The sequence below is a fragment of the Carya illinoinensis genome, chromosome 4 (genome assembly GCF_018687715.1).
Source record: "Carya illinoinensis cultivar Pawnee chromosome 4, C.illinoinensisPawnee_v1, whole genome shotgun sequence".
NCBI classification, from domain to species: domain Eukaryota; kingdom Viridiplantae; phylum Streptophyta; class Magnoliopsida; order Fagales; family Juglandaceae; genus Carya; species Carya illinoinensis.
Window position 1 is genome coordinate 18,425,001 of NC_056755.1, and position 11,611 is coordinate 18,436,611.

The window sequence follows — 11,611 nt, forward strand, 5'->3', positions numbered from 1 at the left end:
TGAAGGGAATCAGAAGTTTTCTGGGACATGCGGGATTTTATAGAAGATTTATCAAGGATTTTTCTAAACTCTCTAAACCTTTATGTAATCTTCTTGAGAAAAATTCTGCATTTGACTTTGATGTTGTTTGTTTGCAGGCCTTTAATGCACTCAAGGAGAAGCTAATTTCAGCACCAATTGTGATTGTGCCTGATTGGAGTCAACCTTTTGAAGTTATGTGCGATGCAAGTGACTTTGCAGTTGGAGCAGTGTTGGTGCAAAGGCGAGACAAGCTGTTTAGAGCCATCTATTATGCAAGCCGGACATTGAATGAAGCTCAGTTAAATTATACAACAACTGAGAAGGAGATGCTTATTGTGGTGTTTGCTTATGACAAATTTCGGTCCTACCTCATTGGTACAAAGGTGATAGTGTTCACTGATCATGCAGCACTTCGCTATTTGTTTGGCAAAAAGGATGCTAAGCCTAGGCTAATTCATTGGATCCTCCTTCTTCAAGAATTTGATTTGGAGATTCGAGACAAGAAGGGAAGTGAAAATTTAGTGGCTCACCATCTCTCTCGGTTAGAGCAAGAGGAAGAAAGACCAGATTCAGTGGTCCAAGAGGCATTCCCTGATGAGCAGTTGTTTGCATGTGAGATCAAGCTTCCGTGGTATGCTGATATTGTTAATTATCTAGCTTATAAAGTTTTACCACCTGATCTTACTTACCATCAACGTAAGAAATTTTTGCATGATGTGAATCATTATCTTTGGGATGAGCCTTTGTTGTTCAAAAGATGCCCTGATCAAATAATTAGAAGATGTGTGCCGGAAGAAGAGATGCAAGACATCCTCCATCATTGCCATTCCTCATCATATGGAGGACACTTTGGAGCCACTCGTACAGCAGCTAAGGTACTTCAAAGTGGGTTCTATTGGCCTTCTATTTTTCGTGATAGTTACACTTTGGTGAAATCTTGTGACCGGTGCCAACGTATGGGAAATATTTCAAGGCGTCATGAGTTACCATTGAAAGGTATCTTAGAAGTTGAGTTGTTTGATGTTTGGGGAATAGATTTTATGGGGCCTTTTCCTCCTTCTTTTGGTTTTGCTTATATCTTATTAGCAGTTGACTATGTGTCAAAATGGGTGGAAGCAATTGCTACAATAACAAATGATGCAAAGGTAGTGCTCAAATTTCTGCACAAGAACATATTCACAAGATTTGGCACTCCACGAGCTATTATTAGTAATGAAGGGACTTACTTTTGCAACAAGTTGTTTGAGAATCTTCTGTCTAAATATGGTGTGAAGCACAAGATAGCACTTGCTTACCATCCTCAAACTAATGGTCAAGCTGAAATTTCAAATAAAGAGATCAAGAACATCCTTGAGAAGACGGTCAAAATCAATAGAAAGGATTGGGCGAAGAAGCTTGATGATGCTTTGTGGGCATACCGTACAACCTTTAAAACACCTATCGGGATGTCTCCATACCGATTAGTGTTTGGAAAGGCATGTCATCTTCCTGTAGAGTTGGAACATAGAGCTTATTGGGCTGTAAAAAAGTTTAATTTTGATTTGAAGGCAGCAGGTGAAAAGCGACTTCTTCAATTGAATGAGATGGAAGAGTTCCGGAATGATGCATATGAAAATGCAAAGATCTATAAAGAAAAGACGAAGAAGTGGCATGACAAACAGATTCTTAGGCGAGAGTTTGCTCCAGGACAACAAGTTTTACTCTTCAATTCACGACTCAAACTCTTTCCAGGAAAGTTGAAATCAAGATGGACTGGTCCTTATACAATTCATGAAGTTTTCTCTTTTGAAGCAGTAGATTTGAAGGACAAGACTGGAAATATTTTCAGAGTTAATGGTCAGAGATTGAAGCACTACTATGGAGAGCAAATGGAGTGGAACTATGCATTTATTCCTCTTGGAGATCCTAATTGATGATCATTGAAAAGTCTGGCTGTAGACTTTAAAACAAGCGCTTATGGGAGGCAACCCATAGATCTATCTTTCTTTCTTTCATTTATTTTATTATCTTTATGTATTTAAGTTTTAATAAATTGGTTTTTGATGCAGGTTTATTTAGCAAGAATAAAGAGTTGGAAAATTTTAAAACCTCGGAAGGTTCACCATAAAACCAGGGAAGTTCCTTTATTTCTTCAATCTTTTTTTTTACTTTTGCATCACAATGAGGACATTGTTTAGTTTAAGTTTGGGGGTGTAAACTCCTATAATCATTTGATCCTCTTGTTTTCTAAATCTTGGGTTGTTGATGGGATGTTTGATTCTCTTACCAAGCATGCATTGGAGTAAGATTGAATTCTTTATGACTCTGAAATTTGTGATTGAAGATGGTTTTGAGAAAAATTTTCAAAAATTTCTTTTATGTCAAGTGAAGTTTTGTGGGTACTTTGGTTTAAATCTTTGACTTTGAACACAATTGAGCACATAGTCGTTTTTCTCTTATTCCATTTTGCTTATGAAGAGAAGAAGTTGAATTAATTGAAAGAGGGAGGTTCGATTTTGCTTTGCTCTAGAATCCGTTGATGGGTCCTTGAGGCGAAATCCTAGTTGAGACCAAATATCAGAGAAATGATCTAGGCATTTCTTTGGCATAACCAAAAAGCTTTCCCAGCCGTTCTAAATGTCATGCCATCATTACATGGTGTGTTTCTATAGTCAACCCCCTTGAGCCTTCATGAGCCTTTATTTATTCTTTGAACTACATAAACCATGCCAGCTCTAAGCCTGAAAAACAATGAATCTATCTTTGATAGTTTGAGAAAATACTTTGGTGGAAAGTTACATTTAAAAGAGAAAAATTGGTTTCATGATGAACCGTATTATCTTTGCTTTGATTGATCAAAGAAGAAGAAAGGAAGTGACTGAAAAAAAAAAAAAAAAAAGAAGAAGAAGAAGAAGAAGAAGAAGAAGAAGAAGAAGAAAAGAGAAAAAAAAGGAAAAAAAAAAAAAAAAAAGAAGTCGCTAAGCGGAGTGTGAATTACCTCAGATTTTGTTAAGGGAAGTGTTGGTATTACATCAGTGATTACAGCAATAATAATGCCACAAGTATGAGCATATTGCCAAGAAAGAGCTATGATTTGAATCATGTGAGTTTCTCTTTTAATGTTCTTTTCACTAAGTATTTTTCCAGTTTGATTTAATTTCCCATATCCAGTTCTTTCTTAACCCTCACCCTGTGGCCTATCATTACAACCTTATTAAAGACCTTTTGATCTCTGATTTTGGTGTTGACTACATTAGTGGAGAGGATTTCTGAAAATTGGACTTATGGGGTTAAGTTTTAAGAGAATTCTTCTGATTTTGGTTGTTCTACTTTTATCTGAGTTTGCAGGTGGTTTGAGGTTAAATTGACTATATCACACACACACTCAAGGTCTTAGCTTTAGGTTGAAGTAAACGCCTAACTCTTGCTTGACAAATTGTAAAATTTTTTATTGATTTTCCTGCCATCTTTGATGTTAAAAGAGTAAGATACTAGAGATGAAATCTAAATTCATAAAAGCTTGGTGAGTGATAATTCTTTTCTTTCGGATCGAGTCGATATTGCCTAAACTATCATTTGTTTTTCTTTTTGTTTGAGGACAAATAAAGTTGTAAGTTTGGGGGTATTTGATGACTTGCAAAAATTTCATAGTGCAGATTTTACAAGTTCGCTCGAGCGGAGGTTTTTGGCCGCTCGAGCGAATTCAGGCAGATTCAAACGCTCGACTGCCGCTCAACAGGGAGCTCAAGCGGGTTGCTGAAAAACAAAGATCGCTCGAGCGGAGATATTGGCCGCTCGAACAAAATCAGGCAGAGTCGAACGCTCGACGTGCGCTCGATAGGATGCTCGAGCGAAATCAGACAGAGTCGAACGCTTGATGTGCGCTCGACACCCCGCTCGAGCGAACATCGTATTTTGACAGATTTTAGGTTTTCCACCGTGACACCATATAAAAGCAATTTTTCACTCTAGGGCCGCGAGTTTTGACTGAAGAACACTTCTTGGGAGAGAAAAACATAGCTAGAGGGATTCAAATCATCTATTTTTGGAGAGGGAATTCCAATTATTGCACGTACGTTGGAATCATACACGAGCACGGACGAGAGAAAAGCATTGAATCGTTCCCTTGAGCTTTTGACGACGAGTTGAGGCTGCAAGGAGGATTTTTCAGTGTTTATTTTCTTCCCATCTTCTCAGAACAATTATGGTGAATTCGTTTATGTTGAATTCCATTTCTAGCATGAGCTAAACTTTCTTCATTCTAGGAAAACGATGTAACCTATTTCCGAACTATGCTTGATTGTCTATGCTAATTTAATGCAATTCTCTCTTTGTTTATCTGATTTATTCTGAATTTATTGCTTCTAATTAACTGGCCATTGATTAGATGATAAGTAATCTTGTGATTTGCTATCGAAAGAGGGAATCATAGGGTAGATCTTGGATATTTTAGCATAGGTAAGTATAGAGATCGAAAGACTTGTATGAACCTATGTAGTAATTAAATCATTGGTCTTATTGCATTCTTGATTATTGAATTTGCATATTCTTGTGTGAATTGATAACCAAGAGTCAATTCCAATTGACTATCGAAAGAGGCTTTTGGATGAATTAGAGATTTGCTAATAGACAAAAGAGATTTAAATTAAATTAGCTGGATGAGAAAAACATAGTGAAGAAGTAGGTGAAATCGATTTCCTAGAAGTTTTCTTCCCATTAATTTGATCTTCGAACGTCAGTGTTATTTCCTTTGCATATTTTTCTTTGAGTTGATCTAGTTTAAATTGCAACTACAACAATCTTAGTGATTCATCTAGATAAAATCAAGTTTAGTATAATTTTGGTATTTGGCAAACGTAAGGTACCAATCCCTGAGGACGATACTCTTCTTATTACTTTACTATAAAACTACGATACTGTGCACTTGCAGTTTTGCACCGGTCAACCTCCTACACCTAAGTCAATAAAAGACATTAGATCTTTTCTTGGGCATGCGGGTTTTTATAGGAGATTTATCAAAGACTTTAGCTCTACTTCTAAGCCTCTATGTAAGCTATTGATGAATGATGTAAAATTTGATTGGACACCCGAGTGTCAAGAAGCTTTTTGTCGGCTTAAAACTTTGCTAACCACTGCTCCTATTCTTCAACCTCCTGATTGGTCACTTTCTTTTGAAATCATGTGTGATGCAAGTGATTTTGCTATAGGAGCTGTTCTTGGACAGCGTAGGAACAAACTTCCTTATGTCATTTACTATGCAAGTAAAACTTTGAATTTTGCTCAAAAAAATTATTCTACTACTGAAAAAGAATTACTTGTTGTGGTATTTGCTTTAGAGAAGTTTCATGCATATATTCTTGGTTCTCCTATAGTCATCTTTACTGACCATGCAGCTCTCAAGTATTTATGGACAAAGAAAGATGTAAAACCAAGGTTGATTAGATAGATACTTTTACTCCAGGAGTTCAATATTATCATCAAGGACAAGAAAGGAGTAGAGAATGTGGTAGCCGACCATTTGTCTAGGCTCACAGTTGCTTAAACTGAAAAACCGACACCTGTTCTTGATTCTTTTCCTGATGAACATCTTATGTTAGTTGAAAATTTTCCTTGGTTTGCTGATATAGTTAATTTCTTGGTGACAGGACAAACACCACCTCATTGGAGCGCTCAAGATATACGAAAATTCATGCATGGGGTGAGATCGTTCTTTTATGATGATCCTTACCTTTTCAAGTATTGTTCAGATCAAATCATTAGGAAGTGTGTGCCCAATGATAAAATTTCTGGTGTCTTAAATTTTTGCCATACGGAAGCTTCTGGTGGGCATTTTTCAGCCCACAAAACAGTGGCCAAAATTCTTCAAAGCAGATTTTATTGGCCAACCATGTTCAAGGATGCCTTTAGTTTTTGTAAAACTTGTGAACTTTGTCAGAAATTAGGAGGAATCACTAGGAGAAATATGATGCCTATGCAACCCATACTAGTGATTGAAATTTTTGATTGTTGGGGGATAGATTTTATGGGACCATTTCCTTCTTTTTATGGCTATTTATACATTTTGCTTGCTGTTGACTATGTTTCTAAGTGGGTTGAGGCAGTCCCTTGCAAATCTAATGATCATCAAGTTGTTTTAAAATTTTTGAAAGAAAACATTTTTGAAAGGTTTGGTATGCCTAAAGCCATAATCAGTGATAATGGCACCCACTTTTGTAACAAGCAGTTCTCGGCCTTAATGAAGAAGTATGGTATCCATCACAAAATCTCTACTCCCTATCATCCTCAAACCAATGGACAAGCTGAACTAGCAAATAGGGAGATTAAAAACATTCTTGAAAAAACAGTTAACCCAAACAGGAAGGATTAGTCTTTGAGATTGTCTGATGCCTTGTGGGCTTATAGAACAGCCTTTAAAACCATTTTGGGCATGTCTCCATATAGACTAGTGTATGGTAAGGCTTGCCATTTGCCTGTAGAGTTGGAACATAGAGCGTATTGGGCCATTAAGCAATGCAATTTTAATATTGATAAAGCTGGTTGTGTGAGAAAATTGTAGTTGTCTGAGTTGGATGAGTTGAGGATGGATGCCTACAACAACTCTAAGTTGTCCAAAGAAAGAATGAAGAACTTCCATGACAGACACATCCAACGTAAGACTTTTGAGTCTAATCAAAAAGTGTTATTGTACAATTCTCGGTTACACTTGTTCCCTGGTAAGTTAAGGTCTCGATGGAGTGGGCCTTTTGTGGTACAAACTGTTTTTCCTCATGGTGCTATAGAGATAATGAATCCTCTCAATGGTAATATTTTTAAGGTTAATGGTCAAAGGTTCAAGGCTTTTATTTCTAACTTTGCACCTGAGGAATGTACTCTACATTTGCTTGATCCTAATTGATGGTTCTTGATCTATCCATTTCTTTTCATTATTTTCTTTTGTTTTTCAGTTTTTATTTTTTATTTTGGCTGCATTCCTTTCAAAGCTATCCAGGTACTTCCTTTTCCTCTTTCCTTCAGTTTTTCTTTGAATTTTCGGTTCTTCTTTTAGTTGTTTTGCCCCTTAACTGCTCTCTTTGTATAAATTCTTTCGTTTCTCTTGCATCATTGAGGGCAATACTATAATCTAGTTGGGAGTGGAAGAGAATTTATTTCTCTGTTTGCATGCCTTAGACATATTTTGGTCCACTTTGGGGGAATGTTAGTAATGAGTTGAAAGCAGATTAAATCCCTCATTCTTGAAGTTTACACACTGGAAAGTGATTCCAAAAAAAAAAAATTGTTGAGGTCATAGAACATGTGGAATGTAGTGCAAATATGAGTATATGTCAAAAGAGAGACTTATCCAATTTATTTAGTTGTTAAACCAAGGGAAAGATGTTAAAAATTTTGCTAAAACACACACAACACATACCCGGAAGGCCTAGAAAGACTACATTGAGTCATTGTTGGTTGATTTACACTTCAATTGTTTGAGACTCTAATGAACCATATCCTAATGGCTTAGGAAGAAATCTGAAATGAATTAAATGAGAAAAGGGACAAGCCAGGGATCCAAAAAAAAAAAAAATCCTTTAGGTAGACTAGTGGTAAGGGCTGACTTGTGAAAGTGTGGGTAGGCGCACATTCATAGGTCCGATTCCCCCACTAGGAAATCTAAAAACATAAATTACATCTGTGTAGTGGAAAAGGCTGCCTACTACCGGGGTCCTTACAAAATAATAATAATAATAATAATAGCGCGAAAGCCGCCACTACAATGGTTTTGAATTAGAGTAAGACCATGTGGTTTTTGCAGATTGGTTGTTGTGATTGAAACTGTTAATGTCTCTTGGTAGTCGATCTTGGAATTCTAACCCCATTTCCATGCACTTGAAAGAAAGCAAGCTTTGTTACATATAATTCGCTTGGTTGATTAACTAAATTGTGTATAAATCTCTTAGTTGATACAAAATTCAGATTAATCTATCTCCAGTGTTCTTAAACTCATCAAGTCTATTTCATGGCATGTGATCCTCGAACTTCTTTTGAAATTGTAGTTGGACATCTCACCTTCGCATGAATTCATTCACTTTATTTGCTAGAGTCTAGCAAAAAACTAGTTGGGGAGTGTGATGAAGCACTAAAACTGCATGATTAAGTTACTTAAGTGAATAACTTGTTTAATAAAAAATGATTTAAGTACTTAATTATGCAATAGATCACAATACTTGAGTCAATTGATAAATTCTGGTATTTTTGTGCTTAAAAAGATTTATAATACAATTGTTTCACATGACAATAAATATTTCATTTTTATTCCTCTCATAATAGGGGTAGTTTGGGCAATACACAGCAAATATATCATTCAAGTGTGAATGTACACGTGCTGACCATTGCAAGACATGCAACACACATGCAATACACGTGCAACATGAGCTGCACATTTGCTGTGAATTGTATAATAAAATGACAGCACACACTCATGCTGGAGCATATCATGTTGAGCAGCAGAAGAAAGAAGGCTACAGCAGGAGAAGAAATGGACACAGCACGTTGCAGAAAAATGCACACATGCAGACCAGCCTTCGGACAGCACTCACACCCATTCACACATGGAGTAAACATGCAGACCGGATTCACACATGCACACATGCAGACCAAACTCACATGGACAACACACAACCTGCACGTTACAGAACAGAACTTACACATGCAGCAGACCAGCCTTCGGACAGCACTCATTCAAAAAGTAAACATGCAGACCAGTAAACACTCGGACAGCAGCCACTCACACCAGCTCACACATGCAGAAAAGTGACACAGCCGGACTCACACAAGCAGAACAGTTACACATGCAGAAAAAGATCACATGGAAGCACTCGAACGTGCAGCAGCAGTTGGAGCAGCAGAGTTTTATCTTATTTTTTTTCTTTTCCAGTTAGCTGGACGTGCAGGAGATGAGTTATTTATTTAGTGGCAGCAGCAGAGAAAGAGCAATTTTTTTACTTATTTTCTTCTCGTTTAGAAGCTAGGGGAGTTATTGTTTCTTTGGTTTTTCATTCGGCTACAGCTGAGCAGCTTAGTTTTTGGAAGTTTTTCTTGCTTTCTGTTTGAGTTTTTCATTCATAGCAGTAGGTAGTCTTGAAATTTATTTCCTTTCTTCTCATTTAGAGAGACGGCTGGTGTTGGTTTTATTCACTCTTGTTTTTTTTTTTCGTTTGTTAGTTTAGACGTAGGTCGGCTGGAGAGTAGCAGACCTTAGGTCGACAGCTCTCTTCCTTTCTTCTTCATTTATTTTTCTGTTGTTTCCTTATTTGTTTCCAGAGCAGAACCGGTTCGGTGTCTTTTATTTTTTTGTTTACTTTTCGATTTCATGATTTGGGAGTTTAGCTTTTAGTTTCCTTTCCATTTTACGTTTGAGAACCAGGCAGCATTTGTTTTTCCTTTCTTTTTTTCATTTTCTGCAGTTTACTTTTGTGGTGGCTCTCGGCTCTTTTTTTATTTATTTTAGATTTCTCTTGTTCTCATATTTTATCATAACTCAACTTAGATTTATTTTTATTGTTAGAAATATCATGTGTAACTAATTTTTAAAACTTGGGTTGTGGAGTGAGACTTAATTTATTTTGAGAATCTAGTTTAATGCAATATTTTGTTGTTGAATATTGATTTCACTACGTTACTAGTTAGATTTAAATTGAAAATAGATTGTGGCTCTTGCTCTTGTTTTGTTGTTAACGTAAGGCACAACAAAAGCTTGAAAATTATCAAGGCTTCTCTCAGTTGTTTGTTAATGTGTGTTCGGCTAGTAAAGTAGAAAATCCCTTAGGAAAATATTGCAAAACTTGAGCTTATCTTTTTATCTTCCGATTATCAATGCCTTGATTGGGTTGTTAATCGAGAAAATTATCTAGAATCTAAAATAAAGAGAGTCTCATACCCAACTCAAGTGTTCGTTAATTTGTTTTTTTTTTAGAAACTCTAATTTCAACTTCGATTATCTTTTTGCATTGCATTTGAATTTTATTTTCATCTCTCATACTTGATTCATTTGTTATTCACAAATCTCTTATACGCTTTGATAACCCATTGTCCCTGTGGAATACGATTCTGGACTTATCCTTGATACAACTTGACACTTCTACACTTGGAAGTACATTCGACCACGAGTCAAGCACCCTATCGATTATAAGTGTTTGTATGTGTATAAGGTAATGCATGTACATAAATGCTAAGTGATGAGATTTTCATACATGCTCTCTGAAAGTATTAATGCCCTACTTATATGTAATCATGACATGAAATCTTCTTTTTTTCAAATTAAATGCATATGCATCGAACTAAGAAAAGATAATGAAAATATTTAACTGCAAAGAATGAAAAGAATGTTAAGGCATGAAGGTACATAACTGTATGAAAAATTATGTTTAAGCTTATTCTTTTAAAGGACGTTTTTCCTTGAATGAACTGTTAAATGAAAAGGACTGAAAAGTAAAGGACTGATTGAAAAAAGAAATGATTGAAAGCAAAATGAATGTTTTAATATATGAAACTACGTAATGGCCATGACTGATAAATGAATGATGGTACCAAAGGACTAAGCAGATTGCAATGCCGGGTAAGTAGTACTAGCGATGCACCCAGTGCTGCACCCTGATGGAAGGGGATTCCTAACCTGTGGCCACGGGCGAAATCAGGTCCAAAAGACCACTAATCCTAACACACGGGACGTAATAGTGTGTACCAGGCAAATGAAAATGAAAAATGAAAGTAAAGGTATGCATGAAAGTATGATGTAAATGTATGTATGAAAGTATGATTTAAACATATGCATGAAAATATGATGTATATATATGCATGAAAGTATGATTTAAACGTACGCATGAAAGTATGAAGTAAGTATGTGCATGAAAGCATGACTAAACTCTTAAATGTTATGCATGAAAGTATTGTCTAAATGTTATGCATGAAAGTACTGTTTAAATGTCTATGTATGCATGTTTTCAAAAGAAAAAGAATAGATAATTAGTACGTTAACGGCATGGTATAATGCTTACTGAGTATTAAACTCACTTTGTGTTTATATTTTAAATGTCCGGGTAATGATGAAAAGGCTGGGGAGCAGGGCAGTACTGCAGAGGGAGAGGCAGATGTTTAGCGTCTACCTTGTTGGTTCGACCTTACATGAATGATGGGTTATGGTTATGGATGTTATGCTTTTATATTGGTATGAGTCCCTTGTCGGAACGTTTTGTCGGGTTTGACTTTAAACCATGTATATTTAAGTATGGTATAACCGCTATGGTGGGGTGACGGTAGACCTTTATATATTGACTTAGTGTCTTCTTATACTTATGATAGAGATGGAGTCTCTTCCTAACTAGATCAATTATGTTTCATGAACGTATGATAGACTCTGGGAGTCTGTTTATGGAGGAATGTTAAATAGAATGTTTATTAGGTGTTCCCTTTATTAAATTAGAAAATTAGGGTACACGAGTGTCATGTTAATGTTGATCGTATATTAAAAAAAAAAACAAATGAGAAGACAAAGAAAGAAAAGAAAGAAAGAAGGACATGTATGTACGTAGCGATTCCACCCTTACCAGGGCGAGATTGTTACATTTCTATTGTG